The sequence below is a fragment of the Symphalangus syndactylus genome, chromosome 6 (assembly GCF_028878055.3).
Source record: "Symphalangus syndactylus isolate Jambi chromosome 6, NHGRI_mSymSyn1-v2.1_pri, whole genome shotgun sequence".
Taxonomy (NCBI): domain Eukaryota; kingdom Metazoa; phylum Chordata; class Mammalia; order Primates; family Hylobatidae; genus Symphalangus; species Symphalangus syndactylus.
The window spans coordinates 65825929-65844434 of record NC_072428.2 but is presented as its reverse complement, the minus strand read 5'-3'; the positions used below and the strand labels follow the sequence as shown (position 1 = coordinate 65844434).

Sequence of the window (18506 nt, the reverse complement as noted above, 5' to 3'; positions counted from 1 at the left end):
TTCATCCAGTTTTTCCTTTCTTCTTTGTTTCTCTAAACACACTTTTAAACCTATCCAATTAGGTGGTTAAAACTAGAAATGATAGGCTATAATTTATTTCTTATCACTGAAATGGATAACCAATAATAATGATTCCGACGAAATGAGTATTAGAATTTCATGCCTTTGTAAAAATATATTTGAACTTTAGAACAGACCACCTTTCACTTACCAAATTATAAAGAGGGAAAAATAGAAACATCCTGTTACACTGATTAAAATAATATATTATCTGACCATCAAATAGTGACTCATTAAAGATTGCTTTAAAATTACATTGTTATTTGCCATATATTCATTCTCAAACAGGATATTTCAAATGAATTTTCATTTTTTAGAACTTATAACTTGGCGGATAGGACACTCATTTGTAAAAATTGTTTATAATGCTTCTCTCTGGATAGGCAAGGGTAAATATTCAACTTCATAAAGCATGGAAGGCAAACAACATTTGAAAGAAAACAACTGATGGATTGAAAACTTTAAAATGAAATTGAAAGATTCTTCTGTACAGTCACCTGGATTATTGCTGGGACAGTAATGAATAAATACGGTATGAAAAGCTCTACTTCAACGTTGATAAACTTGAGGGAAATTACAGAAATTGCATTTTATTTTTTGAAATATGTATGGTGGCCAGGCATGGTGGTTCATGCCTATAATCTCAGTGCTTTGGGAGGCTGGGGTGGGCAGATCACTTTAGGTCAGGAGTTCAAGACCAGGCAGGCCAACAGAGTGAAACCCCACCTCTCCTGAAAATAAAAAAAAAAAAAAAAAAAAAAAAAGCCAGTTGTCAGGGTACACACCTGTAGCCCCAGCCACTCAGGAGGCTAAGGCAGGAGAATCGCTTGAACCCAGGAGGCTGAGGGTGCAGTGAGCCAAGATAGTGCTACTGCACTCCACTCAGGTGACAAAGCAAGTCTCCATCTCAAAAATAAATAAATAAATATTTATGACTACAAGGTTTGCTTCAAGTAGCTCTCAGAAGTTAACACAGAGACTCCAATTCTACATTATTTTAGTGAAACAAACATTGGATTGAAAAGGGAGTGAAATAATAGTAAACAGTTGATAGAGGAGTGTGGTCTTATTTAATTTTTGAAGACCACTGGTTTAAATATGATTATTTAAAAAAAGGAAAGATGGTCTACAGTTGATTGAGATATGTGGTGGGATTCCTACATTATTATGAAGAATGAAAGGAATATTTAAGAAGAATATAACAAGAGCAAGGAAGCAGAAAAAAGAAAGGACCAAAACCAAACATATAAAAGTAAGTATAGTATGAGAAAAAAACATCATATATGTTGTCAAAATTAATATGAGTGGGATGAGTATCATATGAAAAGATAGGCTCTCAAATTAGTCTAAAAATAAATTTGAGCTATACACTGCTTAGAAATAAATATACCTAAAACCAATGACAGATTATTTTCAAACAAAAGTGTAGGTGAATAATGTATCAGGAAATAGCAAACTAATTGAAAGAAGAAGAGGGACTAGTACTATCTGGTTAATTTGATTTCAAGGTCAAAGGAAAAACAGAAGCAAAACAAAATAATGAAGAGCCCCAAAGAAACAAAAAGGGTTAGCCATTGAAAATGAAATGACACTTCTTTTTAAAATAGACCCTATATAAAAAAACAAAAGCTGAAATCATAGATTACTCTGAGATCAATAAAAATATAGAACATTTCATCTAGAAACGTATGTAATATACTCATGTAACAAACCTGCACATGTACCTCCTGAATCTAAAATAAAATTTAAAAGATTTTAAAAAAGAAACTTATGGGTACAGCTAAAAGTACATTCAGAGGAAATTGCAGATGTACATGCTTTTATTATCAAAAATAAAAATTGAAAATAAAATTGTCTTAAACTGAAGAAAATAAAAAAGGAACAATAAAATGAATCAAAAGACACTAGACGGAAATTAAGTATCAATATGAGGTGAGATTAATGCAAGAGAAAATAAAAGTCACCAAGTACATTTTAAAGTATAAATAATACCAAAAATTTCATGATTACATATGGATTATAAAGATAAAACATTTGATGAAAGTTGGCAGCCATTTCTGATTTAATTTATTGTAAAATAGGAGTAAAGGGAACTTTCTTCCTATGATAAAGGCTATTTACTTGAATGCAACAGTAAACAATAACAGTACAACTTTTAAAGCATGAATAACAAAATCAGAAAACACAATTTGATCACTGCTTGTACTCTTACTGTTTTGAAGATTCTAACTAATGCAAGACATGATAGCATAAGCAGTATAACTTTTTAACAAAACAGTAGAAAATTTAGCATTATATGTAGGTGACACTATAGAAAACGCAATTCCAAGAAAAGCGAAGTAATACTCTAAGAAATTAGTGAGTCAGCTGGATAAAAGAGTCAATAGTCAGCAGAAATTCAATATACTCCATTTACTGACTTAGCGAACCTATGTCAAATAACAACCAAAACCCACAAAACAAAACCCTTTAACCTCTCTGAGTCACCCATGAGTGCGTCTTTAAAAAGGATCAAATGAAAAGATAAATATTGACAAAAGCAAAACTTTAGCTGAATTTAATTTAAAGGAGTTTAATTGAGCAATGAACTATTTGTGAAGTTGGCAGCCTTCCCAGCTAGGGTAGACTCCAGTGCAGTCAATTGGTGGAAGGTTTATGGACAGAAGAAGGAAAGTGACATATATAAAACCGAAGTGAAGTACAGGAACAACTGGATTGGTTACAGCTCGCTCTTTGCCTTTTTTAAGGTCAGGAGTTCGAGACCAGCCTGGCCAACATGGTGAAACCCCATCTCTACTAAAAATACACACACACACTCACACACACACACACACACGCCACTCATAGGGGCATAGGCCTGTAAGCCAAGCTACATGGGAGGCTGAGGCAGGAGAATCACTTGAAGGAGTAAAGGAGACTTTCAGTTCAGAGAGTTGGCTACATTTAATTGGCCAAAACTCAGTGATTGGCGGAAGTGTAGGCTATGGTCTGTTTACAGCTCCACTTGTTATAGTTCATAATGTACAGAAAAACCTTTGGGCTGAATTTAAGATAGGTAAGGAGGCAGCTTTAGGCTAAACTTGATTTAACAGTCTATGTCACCTGCACTGTTCCCCACACATTGGAGGGGCCTAATACTGATAGCTTTACTCTCTTTTCTGGTATTTGCTAGCACTGAGACTTCTTAATTATATATTTAGGCAACTTTATTTTGTTTAAAAATTTCCCTAATGATTTTAATAGACAACTGTTATGTTAGCGCCCAGATAAAACCTTAGGGGTTGGTACACTCTTCTCCATGTTGTACCTCCTAATCATCAGTGAAGACATGTGGACACATGGAGAGTCCTCTATTGTTACCTACATCAGTGAATGGGCACTGGTTCATTCAGCTTTCAAATTACCTGTCACTTTAACAGACATTACAAGAGTTCTGGCTTTAGCCATGGCAGTTTACATTGTTTCATCTATATGGAGTTATTCCAAAATTGTTTGGTCTTTTAAAAAAAAAAAAAGAGTGTAACTCGGTGAATTCCAGTTATTCTAAGCTTCTTTTCCTAGTAAATGTTTATTTCTCTAATAAATCAGAACTTATTGCAACTAACTGCTTTGTGCTTTCATATACCACACCCCCCCAAGAATTTTGAAAGCTTTTAGCAAATACTAATGTATTTGCTTCCCTTAGTAAGTTGAAAGGATAAATATTGATACTTTCATATTACATTATGAGGGCAGCTGCAGACTGTCTGGAGCGGCCACTGAGAAGACGCCAGCTGCAGCGGGGTAGGCACAGCTGGGGCTGCGCACTCCACAGAGCCAGTTGGAGCCAGGAACAGGCAGGAGCCCAGCCCTTTTCAGAGTTGGAGGGGTGGGGGCCTCCCCCTCCTGGGTGCAACTGTGCAGCCACCCAGCAGTGACCTGGGTTTCCCTGTGCTTTCAGGGGCTGGGAAGTGTCCCTCTCTAGTCCTGGCCCCCACAGGCTCTGAAGTGCCTGTCCCCACTGTCTGGCCTCTCCCTGCTCCTGGTGCCCACTCTGATTTTAGAGCAAAGTTGAGGCTGAGCCTGGGCACTGTAGCGATCCATCTGGATGCGCGTGCACTTAGGGCAGGGCTGACAGGCAAGCCCTCTGCCCCCTCAGCCCCTCTCTGGACTTTGGGTGCCCATGAGCATGGGAGGGAGGCTGAGGGGGCGCTGAGGTGGCTCGATGTGGGCCTGCAGGCTCTGTGGACGACATGATCAATGGCAGCAGGAAGCAGACAGGCTCCTGGGCAGAAAGGGGCAGGTTCCCGGTGAAGCCTCACCTTCAAGTCAAGAACGGCCTGAAACATGGGGGCTAGGCTGTCAGTTCTGGGTAGAGTCCGTGGATTACAGTGAGAACTTATGGTGCATTTTCCGGACCCACTCATGCCTGCCCATGGACCAATCTGCACACGCTTCCTCCCATCTGAAGCCCATGAAAACCCCGGACTCAGTCAGACTCAGCCAGGCTCACAGAGACCTCGGAGACGAGCTGTGGGAAAGAACTACCCAATTCGGTTGCCGTTGTCTCGTCAGGACAACCTGCCTGCGGAAAGGAGCCACCCACTGTGGATCCCTCTTCACTGACAGCTGGATACTCCTCAGGACAACTTGCCTGCAGAAAGAAGCTACCCACTTCGGCTCTTCTGAGAGCTGTTCTGTCTCTTGATGAAGCTGTTCTGTCTCCTTTCCGCCTTGGTCACCCTCAAATTATCCATGTGCCTCATTCTTCCAGGATGTGGACAAGAACTTAGGACCTGCCAAATGCTGGGACTGAAAGAGCTGCAACACAAACAGGGCTGAAACACCCCCCTCCTCCGCTTACCACGTTATGGGTGATGAGAAGGACAGAAGAGCTGCAGCCCTTCAGGGATCCCAGACCTAGGGGCTCCCCAAGCCAGGGCTATGACACCCTCTTTGGGGTTCTTTGGTTCCTGATGTCTCCAAGCTTCCCAGTGCCACTGTGTTCCCCTTATCCAGATGCAGGTGCTTGCAGCTGAAGCCGTTTGTGGTACATTTGGTCCAGCCACAACCTTGCAGGGAGCTGACACTTGTGCCTGGAGTTGTCTGCCTTGCCACAGCAGCTAGCATGCCTGGCTGTGCACAGTGGCCGGACCCCATGCTTATTCTCTCATACACTCTTTGCCACTCCGTGCCTGGCTTCCCCTTGGCAGGTGTGAGATGCAGGCCAGTAGCGTGAGCCAAGCGCAGCCTGCCAGGCCAAGTGGGCGGAACGAGCCCTGTGGGCGCGAGCAATGCTCAGGCGGAAGGCGCTGCTTGCCACAGAGGTTTCTGGCTGGCAAATCGACATCCCAAGGGTCCCGTGACAATTATAGCCCCTGCTTCTGGATAAAGAGTAAAGAAAAGGAAAAAAAAATCGAATAACCCAATCTCCAGATGTTGCTAGTGTTAACTTATTGACAAATTCTTTCTGATGTATGTGTATATCATATGTGTATTTAACAGTTTTATATCTTAGTTCTTTGCTAAATGTACTTCCAGCAAAAAAAAAAAAAAAAGACCACACTGTATATGCTACTTTACAACTTTTCACTTCTTTTAAATATATAATGAGCTTCTGTCTAACTCAATAGTTCTGCTTTCTTTTAGCGACTGACACCTATTATTTTATAATACGGACAAACTGTAATTTGCTCAACCATTTATCTATTAATAAGCATTTGTGTTATTTATAATCCTTTGTTATTAGAAACAGTATTGTATTGGACATCCTTAGACTTACAGCTCTGTACTCATAGGCAAATATTTCAGTAAAACAAATTTGTAAGAGTGAAATTGTAAGGTGAAAGAATACGCTTATTTTCTTTCTTTCTTTTTTTTTTTTTTTTTTTGAGACAGAGTCTTGATCTGTTGCGCAGGCTGGAGTGCAGTGGCACGATCTCAGCTCACTGTAAGCTCTGCCTCCTGGGTTCACGCCATTCTCCTGCCTCAGCCTCCTGAGTAGCTGGGACTACAGGCGCCCGCCACCACGCCTGGCTAATTTTTTGTATTTTTAGTAGAGACGGGGTTTCACCGTGCTAGCCAGGATGGTCTCAATCTCTTGACCTTGTGACCCTCCTGCTTTGGCCTCCCAAAGTGCTGGGATTACAGGCGTGAGCTACCGCGCCTGGCTGAAAGAATATGCTTATTTTAAATATTAAAATATTTATATAGATTGCCCTTCAGTAAAGCTTTAACGATATATATTCCCAACAAAATTCTGTGAAAGTTTTTATTTCTACACATTTCTCAGAACATTAGATAGTATTAACATGCTTTTAATATTGCTGTTGTATGAAAAAGTCTTCTTATTTTAATTTACGTATCTTCCTTATAACCGAGGTTGGGATTTGCAATTTCTTTACTACGAAATTTCTGCTCATGTTCTTTGCTTTTTTAAATTACCATTTTCTAGTATGTTCTTTACTTTTTAGTTTGCAGAACTGTTCATATTTAAGAACCTTTTGGCTACTATAACTTTGATGAGTATTTTCTTCCAGTTTATTGTTTGTATTTTGGCTTATTTTTTGCTGCCTTTTGTTTGAAAATTTTAACTTTCTTATATTCAAATATGTAAATTTTATTTCTTCTTGGCTTCTGATTTTTGAATTAGGTTTCAGAAGCTCTTCTGTACCATCAAGGTTATAAAAATAACTTCAAAATTTTTTTGAAAATCTTTATTGTCTTATGTACATTTAGACCACTAAGCTACTTGAAATTTATTTTGAATATAATGTGAAGAGGGTCTCTAACTTTATGTACTAACAAATAGATAATCATATGTATCTAAAACATTTATTATCTTTTGCACTCTAAAGTAGAATGTTATGTTTATCATATACTGAGTTCTAATACATATTCAAATCTATTTTTAATCTCTGTTCCACTGATATACTCTTTTACCATACTAGTTTAATTAAGATAGCGTTTAAGTTAGGTTTAATATCTGAATAGATAAAATCTCCTTATTGCCAACTTTTACAGAATATCTCTGCAATTACCAGACAGTTATTCTTCTAGTGAATTTTAGAATGATTTTCTCCAACATTTTTTGCAATTCTAATTAAAATTGTATTAACTTTATATATTAAATTGGGATGACAGGCATTTTAATTATATTAAGTAATCCTGTATAAGAACATGATATATGCTGACATCTTTTGTGTCTTTCAATAAAGTTGTATCATTTGTTTAGAAGAACTAAATTTCCCAAATTGTATCAAAGTGGTTTGGTCTAAATTACAACCATTAGCATCTACTAATATATGAAGCTGCACTTGGCTATTGTGTCTAACATTTCATCGAGGAAAGTCAGACTCCAACAATACTTCTTTATGGTAACAGTTCTGGTCGGAGCCTGAGGCCAGATGTCAACAGTATTGCGCATTCTGAATTGAAGCATCAATATGAAGAAATTTGTTTATTGTCCTCTGTGTTAAATAAATTTGCTAGCATTCCCTATGTACTCAAATATACATAAATGCAGTGCTATCATGGTATGATGAGTGTATGTATCTGTGTTCTTGTGAGACACAATGGAAAATTTATCTACAATTACAGAATACGTTAAATTTAAAAATGCTTCTCCGTGGTCATTCATTCACAACTAAACATGGACTTAATCTTTCTGAGACAGAATTACATGTAATATTGCACATACATAGATATGGTGGTGATTTTTAAAATAATAATAGAGATGAATGAGGATTATTTTGCAAATCAGTGGAATATTTTACTGTCTAGCTTTTCTTATTTATCTACTTCCTGATGTATGATTTGTTTTGACAGAATGCACTTCCTCCTTGGAAGGAATAACTTTAGTCCCTCTGCAGACATTTTGAGAAACCTGAATTTATGTTACCTGAGAGACCTGAAAATATGTTAGGAAAGCCTAAAACACAACTTGGAAAAAAGTATTTGCAGAAAGGACAGAATTCCGAGGGGAGTACATTCATGAAACTTAAGCCAGTATGGAGAGGGTTATGTTAGGAACAGAGACAACGGAGTACTTACAAATGTCTTAGATGATTTTCTCTCTGCTAGCAAGTGGCACTATTTTTTCTGCACGTTTAAAGGATGATGGTGGCTATATAGACAACATGCAATGAAGAGTCAAGACAATTATTCGTTTCTTTTGGGCTTCAGGAATGTGCTGCAGAGGGAAAAAGTTGCTTTGGGGGCCTGCATTTATGCGTATTTCTAGTCTTTGCTGACTGAATTCTGAGGAAAAAAGTCACACAGTTTTCTACTTGGTCTGTGTTTTAATTGTTACTCTAGCGGTAATTAGATACGAAAACACAGTTTTGGTGCCTTTTACCTTGAGGTTGTTTAACAAAGGTTGTCATGTTTAAAATATTTTAAATAAGTAAAATGTGCGTCAGATACATTTCCCATCCTGTAACTAGCTCCTGGTTCTTGGGTTGCTTGGCCTAGTTTCTAATGCTGAGGAAGAGCTTCATTACTGTAATCCTGCATCTCATTTTACAAATGCCTTAACTTTGTGTGTCTACTTTTCAATAATTGTCTCATCTATTATATTTGATATTCCCATCAACCCCCTGAAATTAATGGGGAGAGTTTAATTATAATCCACTTTTAGATGAAGAAACGAAGACAGGGTAAGATGCAGAATCTTAGAACAGTGTATATATACATATTTTGTCACCCCAGGATTTGACAAATTCTTGGATTTATCTTAATTTAACGAAAACAGTGGGGTGGCCAAAAGGGTATGAGTGTCGAAGTTACAAAAATATACCTTAATTTTGGCTTTGTTTACCAATCTAAACTCCATAAACTTCAATTTTATGTTTGTAAAATGGGCATAATAATTCTTAACATGCAGTAGTTTAGTGAGATAAATAATATAAATGAAGCACTTAGTAATCTATATTTTGATGCTCAATAAGTTACTATTATTTTTAAATACATCTCTATCCTATGATATCTTATATAGAATAGCCTCTGATATCCTATATAGAATAGTTATAGAGATATACTATATAGATATATAGGTACAGTATACTTCTATTACACAGTTTTATAATTGATTTTTTCTTTTCCACTGAAATCTTCTGTGTGTTTCTTGAGAGTAGAAAACTATATTTCATTTGTATATTTATTTAATCTCTATTATCTTGTGCTCTAAATATATTAATGGATTCAAAATGGGTCAAAATCTTAATACAAGTAGATAAGTAGATGAAGTTATTAATTTTTTGGCATTTTGCAATTGTGCACCAAAATGACTTGTTTTTTTTTTTCCCTGGATAGATTCTGTTATACAAATTTTAAATTGGTAATAACTGTTATTTAGGTCTGAAAAAAGAAAATGTTAGGGGTTGCAAATTGAATTTTACATTTTACTTTCCCATTTCACTTTACTCTGACAATAATAATCCACATTGAAACTGTAAGAAAAAGCCTAAGGACATACATAAATCTCAGAGCTCCAGTTTTACTGTTTTTTATTTTTTATTTTTACCACATTCTAAGATTTTTAGGGACTAATACAAATAAAGCATCCTTCTCGTTTTTAGAATCTTATAGGCTTATATTAAGCCTTCAGGTTTACTGATAAGTGATAGAAAAAAACTCCTAACTTTTCATTTTTTTAGTATCGATGTTGTTTAGCTCTGCTTCTTGGTTTTCTTTAAATTTGATGCCTATGTATTTGTTCAACGACAATTATATAACTCTAAGAGCACTACATTCATTATTAAGTACAATCAATCCTTGCAGGTCTTCTAAGTTGGGCAAGATTTTTTTCCCTTGGAGGATATGTCATTAAGGTTTTATATTCTCAGATGCAATGAATGTTGCTAATACTTGCATTTGGGGAAAAAATAAGTAATAAGGTAAATGGTATGCATTGCACCTGGTTCTTATGGATGGATTAAAGTATTGATTGGAAAAATAACTTTTAAGTTTCAACTTGTTTGGGTACATATCAAGTTTTTCTCAAAGGTAGTGAATATTAATAATGAGGAGGAAGAAAAGGGAATTACAACAAATATGACAATGACATAAGCAATACTTCTGAAAACACTATTATTAAAGATATTTTAAATTCTTATTTTACAGACAAAGAAAACATGGCTCAAAGCAGTTGAGTAACTTATCTATAACTAGTACACAGTATAGCTTGCATCCAAACCCTATTCTTTGCTTTTGTGACACAGTATCCTCCCTATGTTTTATAGTTCCTAGTTTATGTTTATAGGTAATCCAGAGTAACATATATATAATTCCCTTGCCATTTTAAAATACTTTCTTTGTATTTGTGGTTATATTATTTTCCTTAGTCGCAAAGTATATATTATTTTTGTCTTCATTAGATCTGTGAGAAGTTTATCGATTTCATTTTCTATTTTAAGAACTAAGTGTTCTATTTCTTACCAGTTTTTTGTGCTCTAAGTAATTTTCTAATTTTCTTTTTAGTGTTTATTTCTTTCTGTTTTATTTTTATTCTGACTGCATTTTTCTAATATCTTGATATATAGACTCACCTTATTTTTATTCTTTTAGAAATAACCGTAGTGCCTTAAGTCTATTAGTCTCCAAATATGTTTGAAAGTGTCCCATAAATGTAATATATTACATTCCTATTTTATGACTAAGTGGTTAATTTTATTTCCTTTTTATGCAATTTTTAAAGGCTAGAATGTATTTAGTTTTATTCCAAAACGTTAGTTTTAAGCTAGTTTTAGTTTCTAGCTTTAAATTACTGTGTTCAGAGAATATTGCCTTTCTGAGTTTTGCATTTTAATATATGCTGATTTTTTGTGACATAATAAATGATAAAATTTTGTATAGTTCCATGATGTGTGAAAAGAAGGCATATTTTCTCTTTGTGAAGAGAAAAAGACTGAGCAGTTGTGGCTGCATTACCCACCTCGAGCAGCATTCGGATTCTCCATGTAGAACCCAGGAGTAGGAGACTCAGAATCGAATCTCTTCTCCCTCCTCACTCCTATGAGATTTTTTTTGATCTTCAGCCACATTTTCAGCTGTCTGAGAAATCTTATCATCAAACACAATGGCCAGCAACGTTACCAACAAGACAGATCTTCGCTCCATGAACTCCCGTGTGCTCACTGGGAATCTCAACACTCTTGTGGTCAAGAAATCTGATGTAGAGGCAATCGTTTTGAAGTATGGCAAAATTGTGGACTCCTCTGTTCATAAGGGCTTTGCTTTCTTTCAATACATTAATGAGAGAAATGCCCAGGCTGCTGTAGCAGGAGGGGATGACAGAATGATTGCTGACCAGGTTTTAGATATTAACCTGGCTGCAGTGCCAAAAGTGAACCGAGGAAAAGCAGGTGTGAAACGATCTGCAGCGGAGATGTATGGCTCTTCTTTTGACTTAGACTATGAATTTCAGTGGGATTATTATGATAGGATGTACAGTTACCCAGCAGGTGTACCTCCTCCTCCTCCTCCTATTGCTCGAGCTGTAGTGCCCTCGAAATGTCAGGGTGTATCAGGAAACACCTCACGAAGGGAAAAAAGTGGCTTCAATTCTAAGAGTGGACAGCGGGGATCTTCTAAGTCTGGAAAGTTGAAAGGAGATGACTCTTCAGGCAATTAAGAAGGAGTTGACCAAGATAAAACAAAAAGTGGATTCTCTCCTGGGAAACCTGGAAGAAATTGAAAAGGAACAGAACAAACAAGCAGTAGATACAAAGAATAAGTCAGAAGAGGAGCAGAGCAGCAGCTCCGTGGAGAAAGATGAGACTAATGTGAAGTTGGAGTCTGAGGGGGATGCAGATGACCCTGCTGAGGAGGGGGATGCAGATGACTCTGCTGAGGAGGGATACCTACTGGATGATGATGACAATGAAGACTGGGGGGATGGCCAGCTGGAGTTGATCAAGGATGATGGAAAAAGAGGCTGAGGAAGGAGAGGATGACTCTGAAGCACATAGTGGGGTTTAGAAATCTTATTCCATTATCCAGTTTCAGCTTTCCACATACGGCTAGCCAGTTTTCCCAGCACCATTTATTAAATAAGGAATCCTTTCCCCATTTCTTGTTTTTGTCAGGTTTGTCAAAGATCAGTATAAAAATTCAAGATGGATTAAAGACTTAAATGTTAGACCTAAAACCGTAATTCTAGAAGAAAACCTAGGTAATACCATTCAGGACATAGGTATGGGTAAGGACTTCATGACTAAAACACCAAAAGCAATGGCAACAAAAGCCAAAATAGACAAATGGGATCTAATTAAACTAAAGAGCTTCTGTAGAGCAAAATAAACCACCATTAGAGTGAACAGGCAACCTACAGAATGGGATAAAATTTTTACAATCTACCCATCTGACAAAGGGCTAATATCCAGAATCTACAATGAACTCAAACAAATTTACAAGAAAAAATCAACCCCATCAAAAAGTGGGTGAAGGACATGAACAGACACTTCTCAAAAGAAGACATTTATGCAGCCAACAACACATGAAAAAATGCTCATCATCACTGGCCATCAGAGAAATGCAAATCAAAACCACAATGAGATACCATCTCACACCGGTTAGAATGGCAATCATTAAAAAGTCAGGAAACAACAGGTGCTGGAGAGGATATGGAGAAATAGGAACACTTTTACACTGTTGGTGGGACTGTAAACTAGTTCAACCATTGTGGAAGACAGTGTGGCGATTCCTCAAGGATCTAGAACTAGAAATACCATTTGACCCAGCCATCCCATTACTGAGTATATACCCAAAGGATTATAAATCATGCTGCTATAAAGACATATGCACACGTATGTTTATTGTGGCACTATTCACAATAGCAAAGACCTGGAACCAACCCAAATGTCCATCAATGATAGACTGGATTAAGAAAATGTGGCACATATACACCACGGAATACTATGCAGCCATAAAAAAGGATGAATTCATGTCCTTTGTAGGGACATGGATGAAGCTGGAAACCATCATTCTCAGCAAACTATCACAAAGACAGAAAACCAAGCACTGCATGTTCTCACTCATAGGTGGGAATTGAACAATGAGAACACTTGGACACAGAGTGGGGAACATCACACACTGGGGCCTGTCATGGGGTGGGTGGAGAGGGGAGGGATAGCATCAGGAGAAATACCAAATGTAAATGACAATGGGTGCAGCACACCAACATGGCACATATATACATATATAACAAACCTGCACATTGTGCACATGAACCCGAGAACTTAAAGTATAATAAAAAATAAATAAATAATAAAATGATAATAAAAAAGAAATCTTATTCCATTATTTCTTTACCTAGGCACTTGTCTAAGATGGAATTTTTCACCAGATCCTCTCCCCTAGTATCTTCAGCATATGCTCATTGTTCCCCTATCCTTGTCCTTCCATGTTCATTAATTCATATTGCCCTGCGCCTAGTCCCGTTTTCACTTCCTTTGACGATCCTAGTAGTTTTGTTAAGTCTTACTGTGTAATTTTTGCTTTTAATTTTGATAACTCTTTATGATTTAACAATAAAAAGGACGTATGGTTTTCATCAACTGTCTCCAAAATAATCTCTTGTTATCCAGGGAGTACAGTTCTTTTCATTAATACATAAGTTCAGTAGTTGCTTCCCTAACTGCAAAGGCAATCTCATTTAGTTGAGTAGCTCCTGAAAGCAGTTTGAGTTAAAAGTATGTTTGTTACACCCCTACATTAGTATGCTGTGTGGGGCAGTTCAACACAAATGTAACAATGTATTTTTGTGAATGAGAGTTGGCATGTCAAATGCATCCTCTAGAAAAACTGTTATAGTCTTAACATTTGTTTTCTAAAGTTGATACTGTGGGTTATTTTTTGAACAGCCTGATGTTTGGGAACTTTTTTCCTGAAAATAAACAAGTCTTTATTAAGCCAGGAATTTGGAGAAAAAAAAAGAGAAGGCATGTTTTCTATGGAATAAAATTTTTCATTCACGTTTATTACATCTACCTTATTAATTGTAGGATTACAATCTTTACATCTTAATCATACTTACTTGAGCCATCAGAGCATGAATATTCATGTTAAAGTCCCTCCTTAAGTTAAGATTTTGTGGGATGAGAGAGTGTGAGGTAGAGGTATGAGAAAGGGATATCTCTGTTCTAATCTGAAAGGACTTTCCCATGTGAGATCCATGGCTGCTATGCTGCTTTACTTAGAGGCAAAGATCCCACGAATCTTTGATAGGGATACAGAGTAGAAGTTGACATATGTGTCTTTCCACTAGCTTTCTGATTTTATTTAGTTTTAAAAATCAAAACATATGTCAGATAGAGACAGTTAATTTATCCCTACCACAATAGAAGTAAAAAGGTTTTTTTCCCCCTTCCAGGTACCTATAAAGTGTTGACTGCGATTATCAGTGATTTTGCATATTTGTGTCTCCTTGTTAGTTTCACGGCTCTGTTAATTGAAAAGTGAGGAAGAATCCTAAATAGCTGCCTTCCTACCCTAAAGGAAAGCTGATTATGTTCTTTCAATTTTGTTATACTTTCGCTCATTAATGTGGTGGTTTATATTCAAGAATATGGAAGTTCCATATTAAATAAGTGAACATGTGTTGTTGGTTTCTACATTTAATTTCTATTTGCTTATCCTGTGCCAAGCATCATTATAAGAAGTTAAAATTGTGATTAATCATCTGCATCTCTAAAAGAGTATCTCACATATTTTCCAGATACACTTATATCATTAGTCCATAGGAAAATCAATTTTCCAAGAGAAATAAAGGCCCCGTGTTCCTTATGTAGTTATTATTCTTCACTTTAAGAGATAACTGAGAAAGCCTTGCACTCCAACGTGTCTTGGACATATTTTGGTCAGTTTTCGCTAGTGAATAGATGATGGTGATGACCCTAGAAGAGAGAGAAGGAAGGGTAATTGGGGCGAATGTGTTCTTCAAGGGCAGGTGTTTGTTTGCATCCTATATGGTGAGGGTGGAGGTTGTGTATTGACTGATATCTCCAGTAGCTTTTCTTCTCCCATTTGCCACAATATTGTGACTTGATTACTTTTCTCAGACTGGAATAGTAAATTTAATCCCTTATCTCTGAAGCAACAACTTGTAATCATTAAGTGTAATTCCGGTTAGTGATAGCATAAAGAAGGAAGCCTCTGGAAATGATCCTGCTATGTGCTCTTTGCTAAGAATGTTGGATTACAGAGTTTTAAGGGGAATGTCCCTAAAGATGAGTCAATTAGTTTAGGATTAGACATTTAAAATTTAACTTTGACAGATAGAAGGTCATCATTAATTTTAATAGGAACAAATTTCAACAAAGTAGTAGGGGCAAAAATCAGGTTACAGGAAGAAAAATGGAAAAAAAAAGTGGAGAAAGAGAATATGACATACTCCCTGGACAAGTTTTATGAGTAGGGCAAGACAGAAATTGGTATACAACTGGAGAGAGTTTGAGCAAAACAAAACAAAAAACCAGAACACCCTAAACTAACATTTTTAGACTAGAACATAGTTGACCATAATTACAGGCTGAAGGAAAAGATTTAGGAAAGAGGAAGATGTCAATGATATAAATCAGAGATCAGGACACTTTTTCATTGAAGGGCTAGATAGTATTTTAGGTTTTGAGGACCATAAGATATCTGTAGCAACTACCCAACTCTGCCCTTGTAGCATTGAAGCAGCCACAGAAAATACATAGACAAATGGGCATGGCTGTTTTCGATAAGAATTTATTTATAACAGCATGTAGCAAGCCAGATTTGACTCACAGGTTTGCCAACCTCTGCTATAGATGGGAGAGCAGAACAGAAGAGAGTAGGAAAAGGCATAGGGTGAGGATGGCTGTGGCTGTGGGTTAGCTTTCTAGGTCTGGCTGTGGTGTACCTGTGCAGGGAGAACACACCTAATGACCTCAATTTTATTAGGAGACTGAGAGCCCTCAGTTTCTAACCTGTCAAAATGAGAAGCTGAAGGCAGCTAAGGACTTGGAGGCAGATGGAGATGATTGAGAAGTTTTTTTTGAGGGAAATGAGAGGGGAAGTTGATTAAAGGACAGTGCGTAGCTGAGTGTGGAAACTGACTACATAGAAATTGCTCTTAGTGTGTGTGTGAGTTCCTATCCCACAGAACTTCATTTCCTAGATGTCAGTTGAGAGAGACCAGATGCAGTATTTATCTGGGATTTGGATTTTGCTGAAGAGTTGCACCTGAAGAATTGCACTAAAAGAAATCAAAGATACTGGTGAGAAAATAGTTCAAATGAACAGTCATTAGTTTCAAGCTGGCTAAAGAACAAAATATAAAGTGACCAGTAAACTGAGGAATAAATGAAAAGATTAAAGTGATGGATATCTCTGTGAGGTTAAAGGGTAGGAGCTGAAAAAGGAGTGAAGAACTATTAAGACAGGAGGTTGAGGTCAAAAAGTATAGTAATTTAGTAAATATTCAGCATGCATTTTTGATAGATTGCTATCCTGAGTAAAGCTTACTACCTGAGGCTGATAATAACACAGGTGCAAAAGAGAAACATACACACAATTTATTTTCTCAACTGTTAGAGTTTTGATTATTAAAACATCAATGACAATATTATTATATGAAATTACCTTACTTAATTTCAGTAAGAACAACATGGGGATTTGATGATATTTTTACCTATAGTATTTTTTAATTTCTATTTTAAACTTTTTAAACTTTTGAAAAATTACTTCATTTGTAATAAAACTAGTTTTCAAATATTGACTTTTTTTGTAGTAGACATTATGTTGTTTTTGCGCTGCTCCCAAATCATAAATCTAGTTCATTTCATAGAATCAGAGATAACATTGATTTCCATTCTGTAATTTCTATGAGATAAGTTACCATAAACTATTATAAGAATTTGAATTTAAGATTATTAAGAGATAAAATCATGGTACAAAGTTCCATATAACACTTGATTCGAATTGTGGAGACAGTTCTTGACACAGAAGATAAATAGCTACAGTTTACTGAGTATATACTTTCTAAGTAACAGGCACGGTATTATGAGCTTTATAGATTTATTTGGGAAAGTTCATAGAAGCTGGAGTTTTAAGTGTTTGCCAATATCTGTAAATTGTGTTCTTTTCATCTTTTTCAAGCTTTTGCTCTTTTTGCCCTGTGAATTTAAGGCATCATCTTATACATATTTTAAGGTGAAGTAATTAATGCTCTCAGTTTTGAAAGACTGGTAGTTTATTTAAGATTACTTTTTTGAAAACAGAAACTTGTCACAGCTAGGAAAGCTAGTTGGCTCGTTTTCCGTTTTGTTAAGTTTTTTTTTTTTTTTTTTTTTTTTTAAAATACACAGGCTAATCTCCTACTGAAAGAAATATATTTTCATTCGGTGGTCTCTTATAATTAAAGAATGAAATGTTGGACTAGAGCATAAACTAATGTGCTAAATTTTAGACTACAAATAGACAGTGTGTTTAGAAGTATAAACTTAACCGAAAAAATAGCAAATGAATGTGTGTGCAGCATACAATTAAGAATTTTCCAAAGACCAAATAGAACATGTTACAAAGGGAGATACTCAGTTTGAAAAGCCATGTCAATTGCACACAATTTCGGCATCTACTACTTCTGAAAATCGGCAAGCATTCATTTCAGTGCTCTTGGTGACTTAGCTGCCTTCAATGAACGCAAGAGACACCATTATTCTGAGTCAAGAGGCAGGGAGTAAAATACAAGTACAGGTATAAATAGTTCTGTAGGTAGTATGGAAGTTGAAAGCTGTCTGATAACTTCAAGAGGCCATAATCTGCTAAGAGATACAGAAGGGTGGCGATAGAAGACTCGGGATAACTCGGCAGTAGTAAAGGCCCCGCAGAGCTTGGAGATCATAAATCTTGTGCAATTACCAATTCCTGAAGTAGCTTGATTTTCTCTAGAGGCATAAGGTGCCCAAGACAGGTACCCTAGACAGGTAGAGAGGACCATTTACAGAACCAGTACAGGTTTGGGGTGTACCAAAGGAGGTATTCCACGTACCTGATGTGTGTTAGGTCAGGGTGGGGCTTTGAAGTATGAATCATTTTACTTACCAGTTCTCTTCTTCTGGAGTGTTAAAACCAAAGAAAAGAAGTAAATCAATACTGTACTATTAATTGCTGGATAGAAATAGCTCCCTTACCATGGGCAGAGCCAGAAATATGGAGGAGAAAGGGATGCGTGTAACCCTCCCTGTATAGTAAAGAGCTGAGGAGAGGGATTGAAGTGAGATATTAGGGGGTGAAACTATAAAGATGCTTTTTCTTTCCATCTGTTTAGTGCACTGGTATAGTTTCTGATGAAAGCAAGTCATCCTTAAGTAATACCTACTCTTTTCTAAATTAAAAACTGCATATGTAAGGAAGAATTACAAGGAACTAAAACATATTGAGCACCAAATATGTACTATGTCCTGTGATAAGAACTTTGCATATCTTGTTGCATTTATTCT

At 36.5% G+C, this 18506-nt stretch overlaps 1 protein-coding gene and 1 pseudogene across 5 annotated transcripts in view; both read left to right on the top strand.

Annotated features, from left to right (window-relative positions):
- DLG2 (discs large MAGUK scaffold protein 2) overlaps window positions 1-18506 on the top strand; it is a 2194174-nt gene that overhangs the window by 598418 nt on the left and 1577250 nt on the right. The gene's annotated exons all lie outside the window — the stretch shown is intronic.
- Window positions 10768-12707, top strand: LOC129483867 (heterogeneous nuclear ribonucleoproteins C1/C2-like; annotated as a pseudogene).